This window comes from Sceloporus occidentalis, unplaced genomic scaffold (genome assembly GCF_023333645.1).
Source record: "Sceloporus occidentalis isolate IW3139 unplaced genomic scaffold, rSceOcc1.0.p SCAF_2, whole genome shotgun sequence".
In the NCBI taxonomy this organism is placed as follows: domain Eukaryota; kingdom Metazoa; phylum Chordata; class Lepidosauria; order Squamata; family Phrynosomatidae; genus Sceloporus; species Sceloporus occidentalis.
The window spans coordinates 98063494-98080889 of record NW_028316982.1 but is presented as its reverse complement, the minus strand read 5'-3'; the positions used below and the strand labels follow the sequence as shown (position 1 = coordinate 98080889).

At 39.5% G+C, this 17396-nt stretch overlaps 1 protein-coding gene across 2 annotated transcripts in view; it reads right to left on the bottom strand.

The window, feature by feature from the left end:
- Window positions 1-17396, bottom strand: part of UBE2D1 (ubiquitin conjugating enzyme E2 D1) — a 35368-nt gene that overhangs the window by 12610 nt on the left and 5362 nt on the right. The gene's annotated exons all lie outside the window — the stretch shown is intronic.

The following is a 17396-nucleotide window of genomic DNA, read 5'->3' as shown; positions in this document are numbered from 1 at the left end:
AAACCTAGACTCTCTTTAGGATCAAATGCAGTGCTCCCAAAATTTACAACGCAAATTTAAAGAGAATTTTTAAACACAAGATAATGCAGTTTTATAAATCCATAAGGGAATGACTGACTAGTTCAGAGCTGAACATTGCCAGTTTAGATAGCTGCATATATTTATTCCATATGAAATAATTTAGATAGCTCTGTACCTTTACTGCATATAAAACACAGCAGAAAGACAGTAAAATGTATGCTACAGTTTTTAAATTCTGAAACTGTTACCTTCCCATGGGAAAAGCCTGACATGGATTGCATCAGCATAAATGGACTTAAAGCACAAGTTGGAAACAATCTGAAGTATGAGCTAGTTTATTATTTCTACACAGGAATGCATTCTGCACTGTTTCACATAACAATGGGAGGTAGAGTGGAATTGATAACCTGGTGCCCTTCAGATGTTTTGGACTAGGATTCCCATCAGCCCCAACCAACATAGCCAACCAAGGAGTATAAAATCTACAACCTCAAACAATTGAAAGACTCTCTACCACATAAACTAGACATTGTTTTGAGGCCAAGTTGAGATTCTCAGGAACTTAACTGGAAGGGACAGTACACAAGTGTTTAAAGCTTACAGATTTTACTTCTAACAGTATATACCATTATTCATTTACATTATGAACTTTTGTACCATGCTGTATTATAAAAGCATTCCACTACTATGTCATCCTTTCAAGATGAAATTAACAGAACAAAAAATAAACAGTTGAAGATGGTGTATTGATTATCTGTGCATTTAGCCAATGGGAGTGGTACACTTGCATAAATAATATGCCAAAGGAGAAATCTGCATAAAAATATGAAAGATAGTTGAATCTTGCTTATTATAGGGATTCATGGATTCTAAAGACCGTACCATACACCAAAAACAAGAAAATGTAGAATTAACCCATCCCAAATAATTTCCTTTATTATTTGAAGCTACTTACAAATATGTAATATTCTCTCTAGGAATCTCTAGGTCCTCCAACGCAACTCTGCCAGAAGTTGATTATAGAGTTATGCTGGAGAATCTAGATGTTCTTAGAGAACATACTTCTCTAGGCATTTGTAAGTCCTCAAACATGATTCTATGATCAACTTCAGGCAGGTGTTGATCATGGAATTGCACTGCAAGACCTGGAGATTCCCAGAAAGTTGTTTTCACAGGTAAAAAGAATAGGGTTTTTTAATGTGCAGTTTTCCCACATTCACAGGGGTCCTTCACCCCTAACCCCAGCGAATGTGGAGGAACCACTGTAATCTAAAACCCACAATAAACATCTTCCCTTCCTCTATAAGTATCTCTCCCATCCACTTCCCCTAGTTGGCTTTCTCTAATCTCATTTCCATCTGGGAGCATCCAGTTCAGATTTCAAGAGCCTGAGGAAAATACAACAGAGTTTATATTTTTCTGGAAAGCATGTAATGATTGCATGTCTTTGCCCTGTGTGAAGTGTAATAAAGAACAGCACTCTTTTTAAAATTTAAAATTAAAAAATGAAATGTTAGAATTTGTGCCAGCTAATGATCTTAATAGGTACTGGGTACAATACCTAGAATCTGGGAACCTTAAAATATGGCCCTTTGATACCTTCTAAATTTTGGAAAATCTCCACTGGACTCACCATTTTGCAGAGAAGAAAAGGTTCTGAAGGAAATGTATAACTCACAACTGAGCGCACACGTCAAAGAAAAAAAAGGAGGTAAAGAGGAGAAGACTTTACAAGCCTCTATAAGATGAGCTGATTTATATTTTAGCATGGACTTTTGTGGATATCAACCCACTTCCTCAGCCTCTACATCTGAGAAGTGGATAGTTGCCTACAAAATGTTCATGCTAAAATATAAGTCTGTCCTAACATGACTGCTAGATTCTGTTTTTTCTCCTCCTCCCTTTTTCCTTCTGCAGCAACAGTAGCAGGGCTACTTCTTTGAGGACAAATCAGTTGCCCAATCCCCATCTTTTTCTGCTTTACTCCAGGAAGTACCAAGGGGAGCTGGGAAGGACACAGGCTTGACTTGATGCAGACTGGCAATATCTCACTGCTCAGCTCACATTCCTGGCAGCTGGTTATCTGTTTTCCTTTTCTTGCATCTCAGTGAGGGGGGGATGAGCAGCCAACAGTGCACCCGCCCCCGTGCCACATTAGGATGCTATTGCTACAGCACACTGGGTTTTGAAATCAATGCTATCCCAAATCAGTGTTAAGGACTTACTTTCTAGCTTATTACCTTTACTTGTTAACAAGCTTCCACAATCGATGCAGAAGACCATATAATTGCAAATATACCTAATAACAAAGGAACACTAAGGAAAAGTAAGCTGCAAAGAGAAACCACAAATTTACAAGGTAAAAGAAAACAATCTCATGCACATTAAACACTGTCTCAGTGTATAAATTCAGAATTCTATTGCTCTAATGCTATCTTTCTGGCTTTTCTTCCCGAACGAAGATTCAGGAAGGACTCATCCTGCACTTTCTACAAGCACGCTGATGACAAAAAAGGTCAATCCGAGATAAACAAGTCCAGATGCAGAAAGCACAGCAGAAAGTCTCCTTGGGTGATGTTTCTGGGTTGTGGTTCTTTCTGCGTTGTTGTTTCTCTTTGAGACTCGTTCGGGGTGAGCTTTCAAAAAAGGCTGCAGCATCATAGATAGTACATCTCCATGCCTCCCGATGCAAGGCCAGGGCGGATCATTGTTGGTGATCAATTTGGCCGAGCCTGAGATGTTGTTTCAGGGAATCCTTGTATCTCTTCTTTGGAGAGTCTATACACAGACTTAGATTAAAGTCTTCATAGTACACATTCTGAGTATGTCCTACTCTTGTCTTTAAAGAAATTCCATGCATTTCAAAAGAAAAATATTTCATGTGAGTTTCTGTCTCTAATATTCTCCAATTTCTAACTTTTTAATTAAAAAAAAATTAAGTCCTCAAAAGTGGGAAAGGTTTTATGCATTTCTCCATGCTTGCCTTTTCCCATACCCTGGCCTTAACATCACATTGGTTAATTAGCTTTTCAATGTTATGGTGACCCATCTTTAGTTTTCACTTCCTTCACACTTATTCCAATAATTCTGAAGTCTGCCTTTAGCCAAATGGCAGAGAGGAAGATATCCTGTACCAAAGTTCATTTGCCCTTCTTTCTCCAAAACTGTATTGGGATGAATATTCAAGTCAATATTTGACTATAATTTCTACAACATTAATACTTCGCATCTAATAATTTCCCCTGACCTCCTAAAAAGAGCACTAAGGTGTTAGTCAACTACTTGCCACTATTTTATTCTGAGGAACATGTTGCATGCCAGTCTAGGGAGGTCATTTCAGGGTACACTTGTCCGAAGGAGCCAAGAGCAAAATCTTTTAGAAGTACAGTTCCCTTTTTAATCCAAGTACTCAGGTTTCACTGAGGGGGAGAACACCCATCTACGCAAAGTTCAGATATAACAGTTCAAGAAATGATTCACAAGTGTCAGGTTTCTGAGCTTCATAGAAGTTGGGAATCAGAAACAAAGCTGCCAGCAGAGGATCACTGGTTTAGCATTCTAGCTTCAGAGAGTAACATCTCTAAAATACTGACTACGGTAGTATAAAATTATTTGAATTTTATACTTAGTTGAAACGCAGATAAAATTCCAAATTACGTAAGAATAGCAGAGGTCTCTCTTTTTTTTTTTTACACTGTGGAATCAACTACAGACATTAACAGACCTTTGGCAAAATGAAGAGTCCTGTAAGAGAGTTTCTTCCTTTTGTTATATACTGGGCAGAACTCTGAATTCAAGTTAGATGCCAAGGATAAGAATTCATTCTGTATGAAATACGACCTCTTATATTTAGTGTAAGAGTACATTTAATCATGCCTGCAAAACATGTGACACACAAATTCAAATACAGCTGACCTGCCCCATACCTTGACCTCCAGATGCTTGATTTTTTTAGACAGAAACCAAAAGCAAAAGCAAGAAATTTAATAAACTCCAGGCAGGCTGTTTTTGGTTTGGTGATCCAGAAGGTGGGTCAGGTGAGGTCTGCAGTAAACAGGAACAGCTGAAAAGTAGGGCTGACACCGTATTTAAGGACAGAGGTCTTCTAGGATTTCTACATGAGAGAACCTTTGAAAGGGCACCGTATATTATTGCCATGTTGACCTCAGCATTTCAAATAGGATGTTTTACTGGACAAATCATTCAAAGGGTGCACAACAATCATACTTATCTCTCTGGCCATAAACTGAATACTGTTGCCATAGTAAAAGGAGCTATCAAATACTAAAAGATAAAAGGAATTGAAACGGTATCTTCTGTTATTCACCAGGATTTGAGTTAAATTCTAAATATGCTAGCAAAACTGTTCTAGGTTACCAGTCAACGGCTCCCACCTATAAAGCTATATGTCTCCTAGGAGTTCTCTTCAACTCATAGAATGACCTTTTCTTGTGAACAATCATGAAGTGTCACTTCTAATAAAACACTGCTGCACATGATACTGGCAATCTACTGTGCACCAATGAAGATGAAATCTAAGATAGTACTACATTATGTTGCTCATGTGGTATATTCATATGCTCATGAACAGTAAGTGCCAACTATTCTGCAAGTCACCATAAACTCATGCATGCAGGAAATATACAAAATGTCTAGAGAAGCATGTACAAAATTGAATCCAGCTGGAAAATGCCTTCAGAAATACAAATTGGAAAATATGAGCAAAATTAAACAAAAATACAAAATTATACAGCTTCAATTACCCATATGAGCAGTAATTAATTATGAGAACTTTAAAAATCTGAAGTGAAGGGCTATCTAAAGGCCACCTCTTTCCCTATGTGCTATTAAGAACATCAACATTTGTAAAGTGGAGACATTAATCAATAGTCCCATTGAAGACTTGAGGTGACTCTAGAAAGTGCTGGGCTAAAACCTCTGTTGGTGCCAACTTTCACTTACCAAGGTTCCATTAGTATTAGTGAGCTTTAATGAGCTGTACACTGGACCATTCATATTGGCAGGCTGGCAATCTGCGAATCTGACCACCACGACTCCATATTATTCAATGGTGCATTTATGCACACACATACACACCACTGAATAACCATTCATGGGTTTTGCCATATGGGATGCGGAGGGGGGGTGCTGGACCTTCACTGTATTTTAAGTAACAACAACAACAATAATAATAATAATGCTAAATTCAACAATCATGAATAACATATGATTGAAGTAGAACTTTATATTTCTTTGAAAGAACAGCTAACACGTAACTGTTCCAAAAACTTGTAATAACACTATTCTAAGAATATTTGTAACCCAGGGGAATAGAACATTTTTTCCCACGACATCACATTTAAGCAGCTAGTTGAATGACAGCTATGAAACTGAAGATAAACTGAACAACAAACTCAAAAGAATCTTTTTCATGTCCACCTGAGTCAGTTTTACTGTACATACGCAGCTATAAGTCAAGAAATTTATGCCACAAAATCAACCCTAAAATCCTGGGTTGACTTATATATGGGTCAATACACTAATACTGGTTAGAAAGATCCTGAAATGGGCCCCCCTGTGCTGCCCCACTCTTTGTGCCTCAAGGCAGGGTTTTTTGCATGTGTCCCTGTGTGTGTGAAAGTTTCCCAATCCAATCTGAAAGCCTTCTCTTCCCATCAAAGAAACACTACTTTTAACTACACTTCTTTTTCTTCCCCGTCTGCTTTTAACACCTTCTCTTCCCATCAAAGAAACACCCTTTTTAAGTCCACTTCCTTTCCTCTCCAACCTGATGTTAAAACCTCTCCTCCAGCACTTGGGAAGTGTTAGGTGGTCAGGAGAGGTCCAGAGAAGAAGGATGGACAGAAGTATTGTGAAGTCGAAGGCTTTCATGGCCAGCATCCATAGTTTTTTGTGGGTTTTTCGGGCTATGTGGCCATGTTCTAGAAGAGCTTATTCCTGACGTTTTGCCAGCATCTGTGGCAAAGATGCCAGTCACAGATGCTGGCAAAACATCAGGAATAAGCTCTTCTAGAACATGGCCACAGAGCTCGAAAAACCCACAAAAAACTATGAACAGAAGTAATTTTTCCCCTTTCCATCCACTGTTATAGCCCCCTAAGTTTTACCCTTGACTTATCCATGGGTTGTATCACAATCCATGATTTTTACCCTGAAACTTTCCCTCTACTTATACATGAGGGTGACTTGTACAGGGTAAGTACAGTACCTACCTCATCAATTTCTCTGTAGCATTACACTGTAGTAGCTGGTGGATCCTGTGCCAGTGGAGTGATAATCTGGTTTGGGTTCTAGTCTGAATTTTAAAGATGCCATTCAAGATGCTGAACCTATTTTGGATAAGGATCAGCACCCAGTAGAACTCTTTTAAAGTCTGGACCAGAGGAACACATTCATAACTCTGCGGATCTGGAAGCCAGGCGTGAAACTGAACACAGTGCAGCAGAATCACGCCAACACAATTTGCTAACACAATTTTGCCCACTTTCAAAAAGTAAGAAGTACAAATCCTGCTTATATTGTGTATCTGTGGCAAAGAGAAAGACAAAAGAGTGCCTTGGGTTTTGTCTTGTTCTTTGTGCCCAGTCTTGTTTATTTGCATGTTCTGGATATTTTGAAGTCACTGAAATGGGTAGGGGAAGATGTTTTGGACTCAGGGATTGAAACATGGGTATTCTTTTAAAATAAAAATCATATAGAGGAAGGAATGAAAGAAAAATTAAGAATATTATCTAGGCAAGTCTACAATAAAGGCTCAATTAGGAAAAACTAGAGCTGTATGGATTAACACCTCTAGAAATGAAACAGCATTAAAAGGGGGCAGGACTATTAGCAGGTTCTAAATAGGCAAGCAGCTGCAAAGGATAAATCTCCATCAGGCAATGAAGCTTACGTCACAGAACACTCTCCCAGCCCCACAAAACTAACAAATTATAAGTGTGGCAGGCTGGAGTACTGTAAGTATCTTTTGAGAACTTATCTGTTATGCTTATTAAAAAAATGGTCAATTACATTCCATGGTACTTGAGTAGCTAAGTTAAAGAATACAAATTAGGAAAAACTCTTCGAAGGACTGAAGCCTCCGCCTATGGCCAGCAGCAACAGAAGTTTCAAAGAACACCTCACATGATCAAGACAGAAAAGTACTGTGAACAAGGACTAGTACGATTTTACACATTAAAAAATGGTCCAAGTTATCAATACACCCTAATGTCAGATGCCCTAAACTCAGGTGCATTTTCTTTTAGAGGAAAAAGTAAAATGGTTTTACTTGGTCCTGAATCTTGGTCACTTAGAGTTTCAGTCTTTGTCCTCCAGGCCCATCCTTTTAGTACCTTAGGGACTACTTGTGCCCAGACAAGCTACTCCTGCTCTGAATCCTCCTATGTGACATACAGGAGTCTGCCTGTCCAGAACAAGGAACAATGGCACCTGCCTGAAGGATTTGGGGGAGGGTGGAGAGCATACTGAGGATAAAGAATAGGCTATGTAAATATATTCACAATGTGTTTATATATCTCCTTCAGCCTCTAAAAATGGCTCATGTCCAAATAAAGCAAGTACACAAGAGGGTGTGTATGCAAAAGTGCTGATTTGCACGCCCACACATTAATTTTTGCAGCATCCCCACCTAGGCAATCCATTTCTCACCATTTCCAGAAATAACCAACTTTAGATGCTACCTGTGCCAATTATTCCTATGTGAGATTTCCCATTTTCCACTTGCATCTCCACTATTTGGTTTTTCTCCCACCCTCACCTGCAAAGGAACCTTGGACACAGATGACAAAACCAGAGAAGAAAAAAGTAATGTCTGAACTCATTGATAAAAGGAAAGAAGAGAAAGAAGAGGTGGCAATTATTGTACGTTGCTCAAATGAATAATAGTGCACAAATGATAAGAAAGGGGGATTGTGAAATGGTGATGCCAAAGATGCTTCAAGTACCCCAACAGTGTCTATGGCTTTACTTAGAGATGCAACTGCCTGTGGTTAATAATGTAACAGGGACTCAGTGGCTCATCTGAGCCTTCCATGACATGGAGAGACTATAGTAAGGGACAGAAACCCTTACTATAGAGACTATATATAGAAACATAGGAAGATGATACAAAGGGGCAGAAACCCATTTTCATCTCCCAAACCTCACTGTACCTGTCTGACTGATATTTACACATTTTCCTGTGGAGATTTCCAGATTTCCATGTTCCTAACCTGTAAATAGCATTAGAGTTATAATGAATTCAGGACCACTGGAAATAGAGGAAGGCAGCAATACATTCCTTCCCCTTTGTTTGTGAAATTTATTTGTTGCTGGGTCCAGACTTATGCAAAAAGGTGCTTGCTGTGCCTCTTCTCATGGGCCTTGAGCTGCAAAATCAGCAGAGTTTAACTGGTTCTTTCCACCACCTACTGCTCCAATAGTTGCCACCATAGCTCCCTTTCTCTTTGGGAGGATCTGCTGTGACAGATATTCCTGCACTTTGGCCTTGGGATGTCCTACTTACCAGCATCAAGGAGTCTCTAGAGCTCCTCCAGACAGAGCAAATGTGTCAGGAGGAATTTTCACTGTAGTGCTCAGCGGTTTTTGTATAGCCAGATGTTTCTATTGTCCAAGATGATTTTCTGACCAATCCTGGCACCAGCTGCAGCAGCTTATTCCCACCTTCAAGTGGGGTACTCTTTAATTCTGAGAGATAATGGGGGAGATTGCCCTTTATTTTTGTTTGTTTTACAATTTAGAGTGCTATAATTCATCAATAAAATGACAATGTTGTACTAGAACTGTGAAGAATTTTTTTGGAAAGGAAAATTTTTGCCCTTTAAACTATAGGATCATGTCTGCAAAGCCTATCCCAGTTTCTTTTCTTTTCTTTCTTTAAAAAAAACTTTGGAAGAACTGTTCACATCCATAAAATTCCTGGTACTCAATAGCAATTAGGCAAGTGTTTAAATGTAAGATGATTATCATCACCTCTATCTTTCATAATATGAACTAATAGCACCCTCTCAGCTACAAAGGAGGCATCTTCATGATAGAATGTTCTTTTTAGCTGTGACTCAGAATTCTGTTTCTTTTCCCTGCAACCTCACCCTGCTTTTGCAAATATGAGTATCTTTAGAAATATAAAACTCTATTATCTAGACTGACTCACCAAAGCTATGATCACACGAGTGTTGTTAATTTTATATCACAGTCTTACGGTCTTCCAAGGGTCAAGACGGAGTTATTTCATTTTATGTCTTTTTAGAGCTGACAGCTAACAGACATTTTAAAACAAAGAAACAACATACAAAACTACAGAAGCCAAACATGCCATCAATACAATAAAATCAGGACTCACTCAAGAAAACCAGAGTGGCATTAACTGTGAACAATCCAAAGCTCTCTTTACTATCCACATAAAGGACATCATTGGAGAAACTAGGAGCCAGAGAGGCTCCATAACTGAGCGCAGCTAAACAAAAGGTACTGTCTCACATACCCCACTGCCTTCACCTATTTAGGAGGTGAAACAAAGAACAGGGGCTCACACAATTATTCCAGATCACAGGGATGGTCACATGGAACGTAGCCACCCTTCAGAAATTCTGGTCTCAAGACTTCTGAGAGTTTTCTAGTAAGTGCACCTTGAATGGGTTCTGAAATAGCTCTAATACGAAGTTCAGCACATTTGTTGACTACAACAAACATGACAATTCAAAGGCATAGATGGTGAAAAATAAATTAGGAACTAATCACCATCTAATTCTTCTTAAATTAGTTTTAACAGCACATTACATCTTAATAACTAAGCAACACTCAGAAAGCAAATACAACACTGCTGAATTTAAGTTCTGAGTAGAATTTCTGTCATGAGCAAATACAGTACTGCTACTTGCTTTGTCCTCAACAGCTTTAAATAAATAGCACATATGGATTGTGAAGCGGCACTTAAATAAAAATGCAAGTCTTGATGGAAATGTAAATTAGGACCATCCCTACCAAGTCCAAGACCACAATTGTGAAGATAAATGGTGTGAATTGTTTATTCATTTCCCAAATCACAAATAGCACCGGCAGGAGTTTAAAATTAACTCCCTAAAAAAAGACCAATATTTTTAAAACATTGAGAGGTTTGTAGATCAACTAGGCATTTCAGCAGTGCAGCTCATGACTAGTTGACAAAATACTCACCATCAATTTTTCATGTCACAAAGACATGTTCAGTGTGCAAAAGCCAAAGATAGTGAGGTGGAGAAGAAATACTTGGTATATGCCAGATACTTTACATCATATTTTACTGTAGTAAATTGTTAACAGATTCTATCTCAAGGAAATTAACGTATTTGCACTTTCAACGCACCCACCCTGAAGGGCTCTGATACAGATTTAACACTTCAAATTACCAGCCACAGGACATCCATGCACAACCCACACATTTCTCCCTGTCAGCTGAACCACAGAACAAGAGAAGCGCTGAGGATCTGGTTATGCAAAGAGCTGCAGACACATGTAACTATATAAAGGCAACGCATTATTATCAATCAGCATGAGTGACTCATCGGTGTGGAGGAAAGATGCACAGATTTCATGTTGACATGGTAACTTTTTAAACACAGTTCACAAGGCCCAAAGCAAATATGATGTAAGTGTATGAATGTATTTAACGTGGTTTTTTAAAACAACAGTCATGGGGTGGACTGGGGTGTGTGTGAAGGATTAACACAATGGGTTACAGGGAGAAAGGTTGTAAGTCTTTCTCTGAGCCTCAGACCCCACAGACCGCCCCACCCCTGAAAATTGTTATTAGTCTTGAGAGATAAGCTGAGAGGTCACTTGGTCCCCATGGTTGCTTCCCTTCTTGGGTTAATAGCTACAGTAAATGGAGACTATGGCCTATTGCAGACTGACAAAATAAAGCTGCTTCAGGTTTCTTTGGAGGTATGCTATTTAAATGATGCATGCATCCTAAGAATCCGGAAGCTGTACCAAAGCTGCACTCCAGTCCTTAGGAATGGAGTGTGGCTTTGGCGCAACCTCCGGACTCTTAGGACCCATGCATCATTTAAATAGCATACTTCCAAAGAGACCCGAAGCAGCTTTATTTTGGCAGTCTGTAACAGGCCTGTGCTTTGGGGGCAAGGGAATTAAACCTATACTCTTTGTGGTCCCAATCCTGTTTGGATATACTGGGGCTGTTAAGATTAAGTAACGGTATTCCCTGTTGACAAGGTTGTCAAGTCGTGTCCGGCCATAAGGCACGGTGCTCATCTACGTTTCTAAGCCGAAGAGCCAGCATTGTCAGAGACTACTCTGTGATCATGTGGCCAGCATGATTGCACAAAACGCTGTTTATCTTCCCACTGGAATATTTCCTATTTATCTACTTGCATTTGCATGCTTTCCACCTGCTAGGTTGGCAGACGCTGGGACTAGTGATGGAGCTCACTCCTGCATGCAGTGCTGTGGCCTCGAACTGCCAGTCTGCTTATCTTGCAATCAACAGAGTCAGTGTCTTAACCACTTGAGCCCCCACATCCCTTCTGTTAATATTATAGGAGAATATTTAAAATCCCCAAATTTCAAAGTAAGTTAGCTTCAAATGATTTTAGGAATGGTAAGGATGGGGGGATTTGAGGCAGTCTTATCTGCCTCCTAGAGGGTCCAAGGATCAGAAAGCCTGTCCCTGGATTCACTGCTATTGCCCATGTCTGTTTTATAGGCATATCTATTTTGGCGTTTACATTATGTAACAAAGGGATTTCTACCTAAGCCACTGACTCTGGAAAGGAGAAAACTTCCATAAAGACTAATTTCTTCAGTTTTAGACTAACCAATGTAATTCCAGGATATGCATTTCAGACACGCTTTAACTGTGCTGCCAAACAAGTAGAAGCCAGTCCCTGATACAACTGTTACTGTAGCAGAGATCCCAATACTGCTGGATCTCAACACAGTGATCCTTATGAGGTCCAGATGGATTTACTGTAGAGCTGGTAGCTACAGTATTAGCATAGCCCTACCTAGCATCAAGTATCTAGTGTAGGAACCACTGCTTTAGTGCAGTGATTCCCAGCAATAATGCAGTTTTTATTAGATAACAATACCTGGCCAGCAATTCTGAAAGTTGAAATACAACTTCCAAGAAACCAAGTGGAAACTACTTATATCTCTGTACTCTCCTTTGTTAGTAAGTCCTTATTTTGTATTTCATCAATTCATCGTTCATCCCAGAGAACCTGTGCACATTATCTCTCATTAACATGCTCTTCTAGTTAATTCCAAAAATAAAAAATCCCCCCAAATTTTAAGTGTTTTTATCTTCTTGGGAGAAGGCAGCATAAAAATGAAATAAATAAGCATACAGTTTATTACATAAAACTGTGTACAAGTTTTCTTTATAAAGCAGAAAGGTGCAGAGGGGCCTGTGGAAGAAAAATCCTGACAATGCTGTTTGCCTGCTCATGGTCTTGACTTGGAGAGAAAAAGTCTGCAGACATTTAAATTTGGCTCTAGAGGTTTCTATATTTTTCTATGAGAAAAAAAGCCCTCCCCAGAAGCTTTGACTATTCATTTTTGAAAATATATAATCCTGCATAAACCATACCAGATCTTTTATCAATTGGAAAACAGAGAAAAAATAATGGCTCTTCTGTACACACCATATCACTAGGTAGATCAAAATTACTACTGCAGACTACGCTTTTAAGATACAGACTCTTAATATCTGGAAATCCACCTCATGTTGGGCAATCTAAGAGATAACCAATAATGCAATTTTATAGTATTTTGCAAATACTCATTTAATACATAGGGCACCTGTTATTTGAATACAGTAATCCTACCCAAAACACAGTATGACAGATCAACAATTAGTATAACTTTGTTGCCTTTCTCATCAATAGGCAGTTCAGGTCTGACATGCATATTAGTAGAAATATTAATCTCAGCAGCCACCTGAGCTCAGTGTACTCTATACAATGTCCCCAAGCTATTTTTATAATGCAGAACTCCACAGACTTAATTTGTATGACTACGCTGTTAGTCATATTCAACTGTTTTACATACACATTCTAAACTGTTGGCCTCCAACAAGTACATTTTAACTGTGGCTTGGAAAATGTTCGTATTTTAAATGTTTGGTGTTATTTTCTGAACCCATACCTCTCCCCAGCCAGTATGAGATAGAACCACGTATAAGACAGATCCTTTACCATCAAAATTTTCAAACCAACTGGGTGATCTTGGGCAAGTCACATGCTCTCAGCCTCAAGAGAAGGCAATGACAAACCTCCTCTAAACAAATCTTGCCAAGAAAACCAAGATAGGGTTACCTTAGAATCGCAGTAAGTTGGAAATGACTTGAAGGCAGATGACAACAACCCATTAACAATCAACAGAGCCAGTGTGGTGTAGTCGTTTGAGTGTCGACTACAACTCTGGAGATCAAGGATTGACTCCCTGCTCAGCCATGGAAACCCACTGGGGCTTGGACAAGTCACACATGCCCAGCCCAGAAAAAGCCTTGATAGGGTTGGCTTAGGGCCTTAGGCCATAAATTGGAAATTATGTGAAGACATGCAACAACAACAAAATTTACAATCAGGTGAACTAAGAGCTGCCTCACACTTATTTGACAGCTATGCTAAAACAGTTTTTAAATATTTCTACAGACAGCAAGACAGATTGTGAAACAGAAATAAGACACACAGCAAGCCACAATTATAAATCATGGTTGTATCTCATTCCTCTATGGGGTTCTGGATAGTAACCTAACTTGTCATAACAACCCTGAAAGACAATGACTTCCTCAGAGTCACCCACTGAATATCACAGCTGAACAAGGATTTGTACCTGGCTTTGCCAAATCCTATACTGTCCATTGCACCATTCTCAGATAGCCAGAACTCCGTGATGCATCTCTCCATTCCAGAATCCACAATTCTTATCACAACTAACTTTTTGTGTTAAGCCAGTCACTATGTAGAATGTAGATCTGAGAACACCATCAAGAAGGAATTGGAGACTATCCAGTTCTGTGTTGTATATGATAGCGCAAATCAGAATCACCAAGACACACACCATATGCTGCTGACAGTAACCCATACTTACATGAATTTTCATATTGCTCTGGCACCACCATACTGTGTCCACTGTTGGTGCTGTTTCAACTATGAGGGCCTCAAAATATTCATTTATCTAATATTATTTTGTTTTGTCTGTGTAATTTGAAGAGGGAACATCCTTGCTTGTCCTTTATTAGGGAGCCCTGGTGGCACAGTGATTAAATGCCTGTATTGCAGCCATTCACAGCCACAAGGTTGTGGGTTTGATCCCAGGGCTCCAGGGGCGACTCAGCCTGGCATCCTTCCATAGGTTGCTAAAATGAGTACCCAGCTTGTTGGTGGCAATTAGCTTACACATTGCATACTGCATAGGGAGTGCTTAAGTGCACTGATAAACGGTATAGAAATGTACTTGCTATTGTTACTACCTATGTGATAGTGGCCAATACCTCACTGAATACAGCACTTTTCTTAGGCCTCTTTTAAAAAGTTTCCTGTACAGTATGCTCTCAGTAGCCACAGATGTTTTATCCACAGATTCAACCATCAACGGCTTGAAAATATTTTTAACAGTCTTATTTCCTTTTCTAATTTTATAATATCCATTTTAGACTGGTGTTGTTGTAACTCCTGTTCTTTCCATCTAAGCTCTTGAGCATCCATGAATGTTGGTATCCTGGAACCAAACCCCAGGGGATACCAAGGACCCAATGTATGTGATAGCTGAATCAGGAACCTCTTGGGCAATGCAACCCAAACCCATGATCCAGAATCCCTTTAGATACACAAATTTCTATGGTTGCATGCTTGCATTCATCAACAAATAGACAGGGAAAGGATTCATGGAAGAGGAACTTTGGGAAACATACAGACAACTAGGAAATACATGTTGTTTTCCTTCTGATGGCTGTATTTAAGGCCCACCTGTTTTGATGACTTTTCAAAGTGCCCTGGTCATACTGTACCTGCTCCTGGAAATGCTGTGCTCAAGGACTGTCCACTTTTAGATATCATAAGGGACCACTGCAGCTAAGGTTGTCAGGTACACATTGTGTGGAATGTGTCTCCTTCAGACATTTATCATGCCCCACCGGTATTTTAGGGCTCCACTATTAAACTAACTGTTGCTCTTTCTTTCCTATCCTCCCCTTTCAGATGTATGTTTATAAGCTGACAAAGGCACTGAGGGTATTGTTTTGTAAAGCCTTCCAAACACCATCTGACAGCTGGAAAGGGATGGTGTGCAGTAATTATTATATTACTTCCAGTTTCAGAACATAATCATAGTTAAGTATCACGGCTGAATGGAAGGCCCATTTGCCATTTATAAGAGCAGCATAACAGCTTTGCTGTAAATGTTAAAAGCATGGCATCATCTACAATTAGTAGGGATCCACATGGTCTTGCACTAGTCTATGACCCTGAGGAACCCTTATCTAGCCAATCTCTCCAAACATATTTTGTTTAAAATAGATTAACAAGTTTCCCCTAAATTGCTACATCTTTAGAGCCTACATTCTTCAGTCATGTTTTATCATTTGTAAATCTGGCTTGCACTCATGACTTGCTGTATGTCTGAGGGGGCTCTGCAGATAAGAAACGGCTGCAAATAAAGAGGAAACTTAGCACCTTGTTTTTGGAGTAAGTAAATCCTTGAACTAAATCCTTCCTGCACTGCTGGAATATAAATGTGGAAAATCCTTGGCCAAAGGGAGCAAGCCATGCTGTAATTCTTTCCCATGCCACAGTCAGCCTCCAGAAAGTAGGGAAACACTAGAATAGGCTAAATCCCCAGCATAAACGTTTCTGAACAAGAAACGCTGCAAAAATTCTTGCAACTCTGGAGCACCCCAAAATATTATGTTGGTTAACTAAAGAAAGAAAGGCTCACTTGGAACTTGATTACGTACGTGATCCAGTATCAATTCCAGTATCTACCTCCCTGCTTTGATCTGTTAGGTACTAATTTCTTTTAACATTACTGACACTGTGGCTACTGTCACAGTCTTATGAACAAGCAAATGAATGCTAATGAGGATCTGCCCCACCAAATGTCATTTAGGTTGCAGACTCCATAAGACTGTTTTCTATCAGCCTTATTCTGTGCTTTAATAATTTGGCCCAGGGTCCTAGTGTGCTTGTTCTTCATGCAACTGCATTTTCTCACCTTGGGGCAATGTCATGGGAGGACAGGATAGCTAAAAGTTTTCCAACTTACGTACGTACTGTATTCCTAGTCACACAAGAGGCAAGGCTCTGGGTAGCCCTTGGAGGCACACCCTGCCCACAGTAATGGATGTTTTTTTGACACTTCCCCGACAAGTTCATGCACTGCTCTTTAAACATTAGTCATAATTATTTTTACCACATCATTGGCGTATATTAAACTTTACAGAGTAGTGAAGGCAAAATAGATAGGTGCCCCTTCACAAGGAGCTTGTGATCTGGAACAGAAAACTGGGAATTCTCTAAACAAATCTTGCCCAGAAACCCACATGATAAGGTTTGCCTTAGGGTCACCATAAGTCAGAAACAACTTGAAAGCACACACTGCATACACAAAGCAGAAGGAGAGGAGTCAAGGGTAGAAGAGTTGCTTATGAATTAATATGGGCAAATGCAGGATTACATTGAAAGAAAAGAAAGAGCGTTTCTTCTTTGGTGTATAGTAGAAATCTCAGACAAAACATAAACATGTTAAGTGTGAGAAGAGCCATGCTACACCAGACAAAAGGCCTATACCACCAGCATTATGTGCACATAATAACTAACTAGTTGTTCAAGGTTGTGCTCCTGATGAAAGAGATCTGAAGGTTCCCCCCGCAAAAAAGTACAATAGACCAGCAACATATCAGTGGCCACTGACTACAACTGTTTGTTTCTTTTCAGGAAACTCTCCGCAGACCAACACTGGCCCATGGGTCACCACTTTAAGTAGTGCTGGTTTAAGGGAAGCTCCCCAGCATAACCTGAGTACAATAACACCCTCCCTCTTGTGTTCCCCAACTACTGGTGCACAGAGGTATACTTCCTTTGAACCTGAAGACAATGTACTGCCATTATGACTAGGTAGACTATCTTCTATCAGTCTGTTCAACCACCTTTTAAACTGATTATTTAAACAAGAACTTCATCAGATATTGACTGGTCAAGTATAGGTTTATCAGCAGAGTAACAGAGAAAATTCTCTCATTTATTGAAAGTGATGTCTTAGACTCCAATGCAGAATCTCATGTATGCTTCACAAAACCAATACTTATGGGAAGACTTCTGTACCAAAATAACACTGGTTTAAATTCAATTCTA